The 14745-nt window shown below is 29.7% G+C and overlaps 1 pseudogene; it reads right to left on the bottom strand.

The window, feature by feature from the left end:
- Positions 1-1932: 1932 nt before the first annotated feature.
- LOC113390848 lies at positions 1933-7911 on the bottom strand (annotated as a pseudogene).
- Positions 7912-14745: the final 6834 nt, after the last annotated feature.

Below are 14745 nucleotides of genomic sequence, written 5' to 3' on the forward strand. Positions count from 1 at the left end.
TATACGTTCAGGACACTTTTTAAATATTTGTGAAATAACTTGGAAACTTTATTTTGGGTAATCTTTTTCAGTCATTTTATCAGAAACTAAATAAAATTTACTAAAATCTCATATAAAATCGCTGATATACTTCTATATAATTTTTTTTAAATAAAACCATTTTTATTGCTCTTATTCATTGTACGAACTTTTAATATATACATTCAGAGCACTTTTCTACATTTTCTTCAATAACTTAAAAACTTTATTTTGAGTACTTTTTTCAGTTAGTTTAGCTAGAACTATTTAAAATTTACTTTATAGTTATATAAATTGTTATAAATATGCCAATACAAAAATATGAAATAAATCTATCTCGACTCGTTGTTATAAATAGTTGAAACTTAATATATAAAATTTTATATACGTATTTTATCGAAACATTTTTTGAATAGCAATTACAATAAGAGCTGATTTCGGGTATTTTTTGGTTTAGCAGAAATTTTATGAAATTTTCAAGTTATTTAAAGACTTGTGGAAAACCGAATACACACAATAAAAGTTTGCACAATATAAGAGGAAAGAATAGGTTTGTTTTAAAAAATTATATGAAACTATATAAGAAAGTTTATATAAAAATTTAATAAATTTCATCTAGTATCTGCTAAGATATTCAATTATTTTAAAAAAATGTATTAAAATGACTCAAAAAATATCTCAGGGCGAGTTCAAACCTTAAATTTAATTAAATCTTTTGTATATGAGTATACCGCACATTTTATATAGAATTTTAGTAAATTTCATCCAGTTTTTGCTAAGCTATATAAAAAAGAGTGCCCCAAATAAAGTTTTCAGGTTATGTAAAAAATGTTACAAAATGTCCCAAATGTATATATTTCAAGTTTATGCAATATGTAAGAGCCATTAAAATGGCTTTATTTAAATAATTTTCATGAAAGATTATAAAACAATTTATACAGAATTTCAATCAATTTTATCTAGTTTCTTCTAAACTTAATAAAACAGAGTACCGATAATAAAGTTTTTAAGTTACTCAAAGAAATATAAAATGAAAACTCATTTGTATAATATTATATACCCAGTAAAAACTTTTAATTACACATAGATAAAACTTTTTATAATGCAAAATTTGGTTATATTTTTAATATTATAGTTCTAGTTCTTCATAAAGTATCTTAATAAAGCAAACAACAATATTGTGATACTAGAAATGCTGTGTTATTTGATTTTGTTCATTGTATGTGTTCATGTGTATCATTCAATCTGCCATACGTATACTGTATTTTATATTATTTTAATTTCTGGCACATCTTAGCTGCTTTTTGGTAATAATAGTGTAAACATTTCATTTTTCTTATTCACAATCAAATTTATTATACATATTCTAATATTGTCTAGGTTCATGAGTGAATTGTAATATTTGGCAGATGATAGTTTTCATTTGTTTTCAATGCAAATAATGACATGTCGTTTTTTGCATTTTTTTCCATTAATTTCTACAATATTGCACATACATCCCAGTATTTTATAATCACATACATTCTGGAAAATTTCTGTAACAAACTTCAGAAAGATTTAACAAAGTCCGAATAATCGTTTAGAAGGAGTATACAGTGAGTGCTTGTAATTTAATATGAACTTCATATAATAGCAATAAAGCTCAAATTGATTCTACGTTTTAGTTAGAAAACGTTTGTACGTGAAAAACAAAAGAGCTGTTTTTAGGGTTTTCCCGGAAATTATTCGATTTTTTCTCGCCGTAAGAACCATTCTTAGACATCAACGAATATTTTAAATAAAAAATTGGCCAAATCGGTCCAGGCGTTGTTGACTTATGCGCTTACCAACACATTTTGCGATTCATTTTTATATATAAGATAGATTTATTCAATATTATTTATGTATTAATTTTTTTTATCATTTATCCTTTACCTGAGGCAATGGCCTGGCAGGTTTACAATGTATGCAAGCAATTTCTGCAACATTTGGCAAATATGGTCTCGGATAGGAAACTGTATGATGTCCATTCTGAAGGATAAACTGACATTCCTGGACAGATCGTAGACAAAGGGGACTCCTTCACCAAGGTGCTTCCTGAGGACACTCTGTAACCAGAATCTGGAAGAAAAAATAGAAAAGATGATAGAATGTTCTGGAGATCATTGTTAACTATTAAACTATTTGTTGTATGCAAAAAGTGTATATGGAAAATTTAATAACAAACTAGTGGTGTATGGCATCGTGCCCTAAGGCAAATTGATGGAACTTCCCGTACTGTAATGAAATATTCGATAAATTTTAAACGTTTTCAAATATATTATTACAAATACTGTAATTGTTTCATTATTTTTGCTATCTTGTTTGTTATATCTGAGCAAATCAAATGTAAATCTTAAATCAATTTATCTCCAGAACATTAACGAATTCAATTTCAAAAAAAAATAGTTGCCTAAAATTGCACAAAATTGAAAAAGTGCTCCCGTATAGTCACAGTCTAAACGCATTTGCGAATAATTCTGTGCGACATTTTCACTTATACTGTGCTTAACTTGGCGGCATTTTCACAAAATTGGAAAAGCAAATTAAAATATTAGAAAAAAGAGACTCTACTGACGAGCAAATAAAAATATTAGGAAAAAGGGACTCTACTGACAAGCAAATAAAAATTGTAAGAACAAGGGACTCTACTGACAAGCGAATTAAAATATTAGGCAAAATGGAACACTACTGACGAGCAAATGAAAATATTAGGACAAAAGGGACTCTACTGATGAGCAAATAAAAATATTAGGACAAAAGGACTCTACACAAGAGCAAATTAAAATATTAGGCAAAATGGACTCTACTGACGAGCAACCTGAAGATTTGTAAAATGATAAAGGAGTTTTAAGAAACTTTAAGAGAAAAGAAATTCTACTAACAAATGAAATTTGAATCAGGGAAAATTGGAAAAGGCAGGTCCCGCCATTTCGAAGATACAGAGCTAAATGTGCAAAAAAGCGTTGATCTAAAAAACTTTCTGCTTGTATTGGCAAAACAATTGCTTTTGAGGATAAAACATTATTACATCTTTTTTTTTATTTTCCATAAAATATTTTTATAATTTTGGATTAAAAATTAAAAAAATGACCCAGGCTAAGCACAGTCTAAGCGCCACTCTGGTACAAATGTTTATCCGAGTGCGTTTAGACTGTTTAGGTACTGGAGCACTTTTCCAATTTTGTGAGAAAACTATTGAAAAATGTGAAAATGCCGCCAAGCTAAGCACAGTATAAGTGAAAACGTTGCACAGAATTATTTGCAAATGCGTTTAGGCTGTGACTATACGGGAGCACTTTATCAATTTTGTGCAAATTAGGCAACTATTTTTTTTTTGAAATTGAATTCGAAATGAAATGACGATTGTTATTGTTCTGGAGATAAATTGATTTAGGAATTATATTTAGATTTGCTCAGATATAACAAGATAACTAAAAATAATGAAAGTTACAGTATTTGTAATACCACGTTCAAAATGTCTCGAATATTTCATTACGGTACGGGAAGTTCTAGCAATTTGCCTCAAGGCACGATGCCATGCACCACTAGTTTTCATTTTTATTTTACCTATTAAGTACATAATGAGCAGCATACATCCCAATGTACCATCCAGTGTTGAGGGCCCTGTCGAAGATGTTCATGTCGTCTGTGAAGGCCCTGCCTAAGAAAGGAGTCACTGATGAAGGTGCAGGATTTCCTGCCAGAGATAGTGAACCTGGGGAAAAAAAATAATATAATATTGTGTAATAATGCATTTAGTGTGGTTTTAATAAATAACCAAAGTACAAGGTCAGCGCACGAATGCGGAAGTGCACATATGTCACGTCCTATACTGAATAAATAGAGTAGTGATCGTCTATCAAAATCAGTGATGTCTTAGGAAAGAGTCTAGCCAAGTGATGATGTCTTGAGAGTAGTCTTAGAATATCTTAAGTGAAGATTATGTCTGTTAATTATAAGAAATAAATACAGTGTATAATACTACAAGTGGATTTTATATTGGAAGCCAGAAGTCTATCTCTTTCAGCTAATATCTTTCTGAAAGGGCTCACTACTCTGAAGAGACCTATTTATCAAACCAGTAACTCAAACTTATTCCTACTGCTCGACCCTAGGCACCAGGAAAGGGTTGGACGGACTTATCACCCTATTAGATACAGAATCTACCGTAGTTACCACTAAACTGGATTGTGGATCTACCAACTCAGGACCCCAACCCCTACCTACTACTAACAACTATATATCATTTCAATAAATAATGACAATTTAGAAAGAAAACCTTAGTAGTAATTAATTGTTTAATACATGAAGGTACTTTTGGCACAAAAATTTTGGTAAAGCACATCACCTTAATAGCATAGATCTTGATAGACAAATTAATTTTGTATCAATTTTGCAGAATATTTCATGCGCATTAGACAAACGCTTGAAGAGTTACAAGAGATATAACAAATAAATGCATTTATCAATTACATCTAGTAACAGCTTTGTACTATATGCAATGGGCATAAATAATGATATATAATTTCTATTTACCCATATAGAATCCGACAGTGTTCAGGTACATAAATGGGGCTCCATAATGATGGGCAAGCCCCAGGGCGCACTCCGGAAAGGCTCCATCCAGAATTAAAAGGTCGAAACTTTGTCGAAGCAAAGTGTGAGTCTCTGCATCGTTGAACATCGCATCGCAGGACTAAAAAATAATAAAAATATTAATATATACGTGTACATCTTCTTATATATAAAAACGGAGCTCTCGATAAAATGATTCACTAAAACTCGAAAACGACTAAACCGATTTGGCCTGTCTTAGTCTTGAAACATTCGTGCTAATCTGTAGGTTGTCGGAAAGGTGAGATATTATTTCAAAATCGCGTAGAAACTTTACATTTGTAATTTGAACATTTTTGTAAGAGCGTAATTTCAATAAAACAAGGACGGTAGCTAATACGTCAAATGTCAAACATTTTTGACAGATGATGTTCAATTGCGTTTAATAGGATGTTTTACGTGAATATTATTTAATTATGATTAAATGGTAGTAAGTAGTTTTATTTGTAGTCTAATTTATATACAAAAACGTTTTGACGGTTTAAAATATATTTTAAAAATATAAAGCGTTGTAATACAGTTATGAAATTATAGTATGTTATTTCTTAATATGTGTACTGAATTATAAAAATATAAAATCAAATATGTTTCTAATAGAAGAAACTAAAAAATAATTGCAATGCACACTTGCATACTCTATTTTTATTAGTTGCGAATCGAAGGTTGGATATGATATGAGAAGTTCTTTTGAAAAATGTTTTAAAAATATAGAATATTATACTAGAGCTATGAAATTTTAGTATGGTATTACCTAATATATGTACTCAATTATAAAAATATAAAATCACATATGTTCCTAACAAAAAAAAGCAATAAATGTGCAATTTTGTAAACAAATGCATTCTTGCATATCTTGTTTCCAATAGTTGCAAGTCCACGGTTTGATAAGTATTTTGAAAAATATTTAAAAATATAAAACGTTATACTGGAGTTACAAAATTTTAATATGTTATTTCTTAATATGTATACTAAATTATAAAAATATAAAATCACGTATGTTTCTTACAAAAACAGCTATAAATTTGCAATTCAGTAAAATCATGTAAAAGAGCCGCGAGTGTTACTACAAACTCAAAATATCAACTTTTTTTTAAATGTTAATATGAAAATGCCCTTTTTAGCCTTGTAGCACTCTTTTTTTTGCAAATCATATTTTTCTCAAACACGGTGCTCCGAAAGATCTCATTTGTATAATTATATACTGATTAGTATTTATTAAAATTTTTCTAGATTATATTATTTTTTATTTATGTTATTTAAATTCAGAACCTAAATTTGGTATCGATCAAAGGAACATTTTGTCGAATAACATTTTCCCAGTTATAATTTTCCAGAATTTATCGAGAATAGATAGTAATATATGAAGGTCCGGGGTTAAAAAGGTCCACCACCGATGTGTCAAAAATCAGTAAAGTTAAGCATCGTTCAACAACAATATTTGAAAGTAGAGGAAAAAAGATGTATAACCAGCTACAATCTTAATTCTTATGACTTTGCTAGCGGGAGATGAATGGTAATCTTTGAAAATCCATAATAAAAGTATCTTTTCCCGTTGGTAGTTTTTTGGCATTAAGTAAAAATGTAATTATTTTGTAAAATACCTTTAAAATTAAAGTAAGACATTAAACCCATTTGCCCTTAGCCGTTCTTAAATTTTTGAAAAATAGCAAAAAAGGACATTTCAACAATGATAAAGTAGATAATTGTTCGTTTGAAATGTGTTATTTGTTGTGATGTAATTGTTCTGGTTTTCATAATATAATTTATATTTACACAAACTCAAATTGGAACTTTGTGCCTCGCGGGTATGCTCTACATATATACTTTTTATTAAATTTACTTTAATTCATCGAATGTTACTTGAAACTTTTCAAAATTGAAATTTTTTTATAAGCTCAGTAGTATTATTTACAATTATACTCAAAACCCAGAATCCAAAAAGAATCTGAAAAAATTGAAACGTAATCAATAAGTTGAAAGACCAAAAAAGACTTGGGTTGGAGTATACCATGTTTTCTATAGAAAGTGTATAAAACTTGCATTTGGATTATTTTGACAAAATATAGACAAACTAATGGGGTTTATTGTTTTTATAATACCTCATTGTATACAGTATTCAAACAACACATCCTTATGCACTTTTTTTTTTTTTTTTTTTTTTTTATTTATTTTTATTCTGCAATCTATAAAAATAATTATATTTAGCAGAGAATGCTGACAAGTGTTTACAATTGGTTGTTTACAAATTAGTACATACTCCCAGTGGTGTATCTACTATAGTTAATATATAAAAAAGAAAAAACTAAAGACAAATATAGAGAAAAAAAAATATAAATATAAAAATAAACTATAATAAATCTCGAGGTATTTTCCTTTTGAGCCTGGTCGGCTGGCCTTCCTGGTATAAGTTGCATGCTAGTTGGTTTGGATGTGCGTCAATTCTATTCTTATAATTACAGGCAAACATTGATATATGTTCTTGAATTGTAGGTATACCCGTGTCTTTGTGGAGAATCCATGTTGGCGTGTAGTGAGGAGCGTTTAATATTTGCCGCAGGAATTTGTTTTGTGCTCGTTGTATTATGTTTAAATTGCTCTTTTTAGCAGTACCCCAAAGTTGTAATCCGTAGGTCCACACGGGTTTGATCACAGCCTTATATATAAGTAATTTGTTGTAAGTTGATAATTCTGATTTTCTGTTTAAGAGCCAATAATAATTTATGCACTTAAAGTATTAATATTTTTGATTCTGTAGAAATTGTTTAGAATATACCTTACTTAGCAAAACAACGTTTGCCGGGTCAGCTAGTGAGTATATAAAATCTGTTGTGTTGAAAAACAAATGCAACGACCATAAATATTAGCCTGGGTATTCATTCTCCCTTACCTCGAAACCGTATCTCATGATGTCCCAAGCCGAAACGGGTTCCTCTCCTCTCATCCTGGCGCCGACCAGGTCCCAATCGGTGTAGTTCTTCACGTAGAACACCAGTCCGGCTGGTGTGATCTCGTGCAGACCGGCAGGGGCATTGTCACCAGTCGGAGGAAAGGCACTCAGTAAGGTCACATTGTGACCCCTGAAGAACCAGAAGAATAATCAGTAGTAATTATATGATTATCAGTGGTAAAATTAGTAATCCTTTATCCAATTGTCTATTATCTTTTACCTGGGTATGAGGCCCCTGGCCAGTTCCCAGAAGGGAATTTTGTGTGACTTTGTGCCGCCCATGGTGACCATCAGGATGTCCGAGGCTGTCGTCATGGTTGTGGTGACTAAGAGGATGGTGACCACAAGGCTCATCGGACGAGAGAGGTCCATGGTGCAGGTTGGACTGACAAAATATAAAACAAGATTTAGATAATAAAGTTTAATAGGAGATATTGTGAAATTAGATTTATAAGATAAGAGAGCTATTTTATCTGCAAAACCTATTGACTTATTTTTTAACAACCCGTAGGGAAAGTTATTGTAATCGTCCAAAAATCAACGTTGAAATTTTTTACATTTTTTTACGTTTTGAAGATTTCTGAACATTTTAGCATACCTAAGAAAAAATGGATGTGTGTGTGTGTTTTCGTTCACGTTTTCGGGCGCACGGATCAACCGATTTGAATGGTTTAAAAAACATTCGATCCCTATTGATTGGGAGATGTGCTGATTAGTTTTTGGCAAAAGCAGGTCCAGCCGTTACGGAGATAAAGAGCAAAGAGTGCAGAAAATAGAAATCGAGATTTTGAAAGAACGGAGGATCTAAAAATTTGAATGATCTAAAAACATTCAATTTGTAATGATTGGGAGAAGAGGTCATTAGTTTTTGGCAAAGACAGGTCCCGCCATTTCGAAGATACAGAGCTAAATGTACAAAAAACGACAGTTTTTGAGTGAACTAAGCGTCCTATTTGAATGATCTAAAAAACTTTCTGCTCGTATTGACATAACAATTGCTTTTGAAGATAAAAAATATTACAGCATTTTTTATTGTCCATAAAATATTTTTGTAATTTTGGATTAAATATTCAAAAAATCACCCAGGCTAAGCACAGTCTAAGCGCCACTCTGGTACAAATGTTTACCCAAGTGCGTTTAGACTGTTTATGTACTGGAGCACTTTTCCCACATTTTGTGAAAACTATTTTTTGTTGAAAAATGTGAAAATGCCGCCAAGCTAAGCACAGTATAAGTGAAAATGTCATATGCCATTTCATTTCGAATTCAATTTAAAAAAAATAGTTGCCTAATTTACACAAAATTGAAAAAGTGCTGCCGTATAGTCATAGTCTAAACGCATTTGCAAATAATTTTGTGCGACATTTTCACTTATACTGTGATTAGCTTGATGGCATTTTCACATTTTCACATTTTTCAATAGTTTTTTCACAATATCGGTTGATCCGTGTTCCCGAAATCGTCGACGAAAATTTGTATCCGCACAGACACACACACATACATCAATTTTTCTAAGGTATGCCAAAATGTTCAGAAATCTTCAAAACGTCGAGAAATGCAAAAAATTCATTTTCGATTTTTGGCCCATTACTATAACTGCCCTACGAGAAGTTAATGAGTGAATAAATAAATGAATACCCAAACAAATATATAAATTAAGTATAAATTTATGTAATATACATAAGATATGTTCAAATCACTATTTTATTACCTATGTTCGACATTACATTTCAATGTCCAATTATATAATTCAAAAACGTATTTATTACAATATTTGCCTTTGCATAATATAATAATACGAATCCATAAATCCAATATTGTTTCAGTGCGACCTCCAAAATAAATAATTTTTTTCTATAGAATTACGAGACATAGAATTATGTCAGAATCTTCTTATTGAAGTCTCTTAAGACGTAAATTGTTTGTTTAAATTATTATTATTCACATCTGACTTTAGCTTTTGTACAGAAATAAATGTTTGTTCAAAACGTCGGGGAATTTCTGTGTTGGCTAACCTGTTTTATTATGTAATAAATAGTAATAAGATAAGATTACTCTCTTATCTTAGTACTCAATAAATATAGTTTATTAAGATTAAATTGTACGTCATGTAAAATTGTCTTCGAGAAAAAAACAGATCGATCCGAGGCAAATATATTGGCATTTTCTTAGGATTGAGATACGTATTTCGGTAGGTATTAGGTAAAAATTGCATTTATGTTTTATATATATATATATATATATATATATATACACATATATATATTTATATATTTATTTATTCAAATCAGAATAATAATTTCACTTTCGATCGCCCGTGGCAAAAATTCTCAAGAACTTTCATATTCGCGCCTGATACCTTCAACTCGACCATCGATAAATAATTAAATCGATAATAATAATAATATAAATATTAATCTTATCATATTCCAAAAGATTTCTCAAAATTCTTCGTTTTTGCCATAAATCACTTGATAAAATTAAAGAAGGAAAGACGATGCCCATCATCAAGACAACAACTTTCTTCTGAGGTACGAAATGTTGCAAATCAGGTTTTGGTTTGTTGAAATTCGAGAAGAAGTTTATGAAGTGGGTCAGTCGAGATGTCAGTTTAATTTTGTAAAACCTTATCTTAAAGATTTGGTAAAAGAAATATAAGATATCCAGCAGAAAACAACTGTTATACATTTTGAGTTTATATATTTTTCCCTAACATTTTCATACATGACAAACAAATCTTATACAAACAAAGGATTGATCTATTAATTTCAAATAAAATTAAAATTAATTTTTCTTGGTTAAATCATTTTGCTAAAATTGCTCTGTTATCTTACTACAAGTAGTAAAAAAATATAAGAGAAATATATTTATAAAGAAATTATATTAATCTTATATTTTGTTTATAAATTGTGATAATATTCATTATGACAAACTTGGATAAGGTTGCTCCCTTGATTTTAAAGATTGGATAATTTACCTCAATTTATTCATCTGGCTCCTATCTTAGCTAATTATCTTAATACGAGTTTAAAAAATTATATAAAAAATATATCATTGCAAAAAATGCACTTGGGTAAATTTTTTAGATTAATTTCTCTTTGCAAGTATGAGATAAGATTGCTTTCTTAAGAATAATTTTTTAGAATTCTTTTATATTTGGCATATCAAAGCAAATTATTTTATCTTAATATAATTAAGTATTAAGGTAAAATCTTATTTAAAAATAATTATAACTAGTGGGGTGGGTGGCATCGTGCCTTAAGGCAAATTGCTGAAACTTCCCGTATCGTAACGAAATGTTCGAGGAATACTGAATGTTTTTAAATAGATTATTATAAATATTGTAACATTGTCTAATATTTATAAGAATTATATAAACTGAATTGCAAATTTAAAATTATTTGTTTAAGTTATATTAGAACTTTAGTCAGAATAAAAATAAAATCTGAATTATTTTCGATATACAAGAAAAACCAAAAAAAAAAAAATCATACAATTTTTTTTTTCTAAGATCAATTATTTTGTTAAGACAAGCAGAAAGTTCTTTGAATCATTTAAATCGGACGCTTAGTTCTCTCAAAAACTGCCATTTCCTACATATTTAGCTCCGTATCTTCGAAATGGCTGGGCCTGCCTTTGCCAAATAGACGCTTCTCCCAATCATTACTAATTGAATGTTTTTAGATCATTCAAATCGGATACTCCGTTCTCTCAAAAACTCGATTTCTATTTTCTGCACTCTGCTCCGTATCTCCGAAACGGTTGGGCCTGCCTTCGCCAAAAACTAATCAGCTCTTTTACCTATCAATAGGAATCGAATGTTTTTTGAATCATTCAAATCGGTTGATCCGTGCGCCCGAAAACGTGACTGGAAATTTGTATCCATACATACATACACACACACACACATCCATTTTTTTCTGAGGTATGCCAAAACGTTCAGAAACCTTCAAAACGTCGAGATATGTAAAAATTTTCAATTTCGATTTTCGGCCCATTACAATAACTTACCCTACGGGAAGTTAATATTATGAAACCTCCCACTTGATTTGGCAAGTAAGCAATTTAAATTCGATATTAACGACAAAAGTGCATTTATTTATATCTCTTGTAACTCCTAAATTATTCGATCAAACTAAATTGGCAAATTTGTATAAAATTTAGTGTACAATGTTGTCTAACAACAAAAATCACTTGAACAACTCGGTATACTCTTAAATGATACTCGAATTTTGGAAAAGTAGTCACAAATCAGTAGTATAAGCAAGAGTGCATTTATTTGTTATATCTCTTGTAACTTCTAAATTACTCAAGTAATATAAACGAAGTATTTGGAAAATTTTTACAAAATTAAATAATCCACGACATTTTCTAATACGAGAAGACCCTAGAATGTATACATGTGTCCAATTATTATAATACGAGAAAATAGTAATATGTTAGTAATAATAATGCAATTCGTCGGAGTTGGAAAGTGTGCAAGTAAAGTAGGCATCATTATACGGAAAGAGAACAAACAGGTTATTTACTCGCATTTCGCATTTATCATAAAACTCTTGTGACTCTTTCTCTTCAAACAAAACAAAACACATTTCTCTTAAACACCTGGTCGTAAAAAATGAACCTACTGGCGTGACAAGGTCGTCTGTACCATAAAACATGATAATTAAATAATAAAACTATTATTAAAACAATAGAAAACGGTTCAAGTTTTCCAAAAACTGTCGAGAATATTTTTCATTTTTGTGTGCAAATTATGAGTATCTACGTGTATATAATCATTGTATTTTCAATTTTTAAATTCCATATATCAAAATTGAAAAGGTTTACTACTGAGTAACCTTTTAGATCTAGGTTTAATATTTCATTTATCATCGAAATTACTGAATGTCTTCCTTTTTGTAAAGACCGTTTGTAATTCAATAAAGAGAAATAAAAAAAAGAGTGCGCGTAAGGATCACACGCGATTGAAGTAAAACTTATTTGCTACTGTATGAAGTAGCAAATTTAAGTTGAGTAAAAATAAATACATCATATAAAAATTTTGAATAATGTTTATTAGTAATATGGTAACACTCGTGATGCACACATTTATTAGTGTCGTCAATCATTATACACATTTATATAATGATAAATTATAAATTATATATTTATGATTGTGAACAATAATGTAATCAAAGTGGTACTTGAAATATGACATGATCGTTTTAAAGTAATAGCTGATTAATAAATTCTATAATATTCATTCACACAGTGGATTATGTTAAAAAAACGCCTAAACAAATATTGTTTTTGCAAATTAACTCATCCTGTAACAATTGTGTTCGAAGAACTTCATGTAATTAAAATTAACATACATTCATTTACTGTTTGTATTTTTTTACTTTTTCGCTGACGATATAATCTCATTCCTTGAACAGCTGTAATATCCGTCTTGCCTAACAAATTGAAGCCATACTTTTATATTTGTTTTATTTATCGAGCCCTGCACATAGCTTGATCTATGAATCATTTGCTTTTTTATGTGAACGTTAATGCAATGATTATCATCAATATTACGAGGTAATAAATTAACCATATTATTAATGTCAACAGGCACATTTATAATTTGGCCAAACATTCCTAATTTGCATGAAACACAACCTAGGTGAAATTAACCATTCAGATACAGTATCTAGTTTAGGTAGATAATTTGGTATCTTACACAAAGTGGGAATTTTACCCGAACTTAATATCTTTCGACAAGTTTGACATCCAACCTGATTATTTAAATCAATATTCAAAAAACATTATTAGAATTTGTTTTTTGAGCATCATTTGATATTTCTAAGTCACTTTGAAGCCAAAGTCGATCACACACAAAACATACATGGCCAAAGCTATCATTTCTTACGCAGCGCAGATTTTTCCTTGGTTTCATTATTTATTTGCGATCATTTGCACTACAATTATTTATGGGGGACGGGATAAAATATTCTTCCGATCCTGACATTTTTATTAACTCACGAATTATACTACTAACCCATGTCGCGCCTAAAGAAGTTTTTACACCCATGTCGCGCCTAAAGAAGTTTTACTTCAAAAAAAAAATTATGAATATACCGAGTAGATGTAGAGTGTTATGTCGTTAGACAATGTTATAGAACATTCAATTTTGAACAAACTTCCCGAAAACACTATTTAAATTCCGTGAATAGCATAAAAGTTATGATTTTTTTCTCGAGTAAAAGCACTTGCGTTAAATCAGTACTATACAGTTATGTTGTTAGACAATGTTATAGATCATTCAATTTTGAACAAATTTCCAGAAAACACTATTTAAATTCCGTGAATAGCATAAAAGTTATGATTTTTTTTCCCGAGTAAAAGCACTTGGGTTAAAGCAGTACTCTTATGCTATTTACAACATTGAGTTTAGAGACACTTAACTTTAGAGTATACTGAGTAGATGTAGAGTGTTATATTGTTAGACAATGTTATAGATCATTCAATTTTGAACAAATTTCCCGAAAACACTATTTAATTCCGTGAATAGCATAAAAGTTATGATTTTTTTCTCGAGTAAAAGCACTTGCGTTAAATCAGTACTATACAGTTATGTTGTTTGACAATGTTATAGATCATTCAATTTTGAACAAATTTCCAGAAAACACTATTTAAATTCCGTAAATAGCATAAAAGTTATGATTTTTTTCTCGAGTAAAAGCACTTGCGTTAAATCAGTGCTCTCATGCTATTTACAACATTGAGTTTAGAGACATTTAACTTTAGAGTATACCGAGTAGATGTAGAGTGTTATGTTGTTAGGCAATGTTATAGATCATTCAATTTTGAACAAATTTCCCGAAAACACTATTTAAATTCCGTAAATAGCATAACAGTTATGATTTTTTTTTGATTGAGTTTAATTGCACTTAATTTTCATTTAGAGTTCAATATAATTGCAAAATGAAACGCTGCTTAGTGATGTATTTTAGTATAGAGTTGTTGTAGCTAGCTAGAATATTAGAAAATATTATAGATTATTTAATTTTGAACAATTTTGCCAAATATTTTTTGTTAACTCTAGATGAACAGTTTAAGAGTTACAATAGATAATATTATAAAAGCATAGTCGAATTACAAGTGTAACGCGGTCTTTTGGA

Source organism: Ctenocephalides felis, unplaced genomic scaffold (assembly GCF_003426905.1).
Source record: "Ctenocephalides felis isolate EL2017-DRISC unplaced genomic scaffold, ASM342690v1 CF-g0.4_SCAFFOLD_03671, whole genome shotgun sequence".
Lineage (NCBI taxonomy): Eukaryota > Metazoa > Arthropoda > Insecta > Siphonaptera > Pulicidae > Ctenocephalides > Ctenocephalides felis.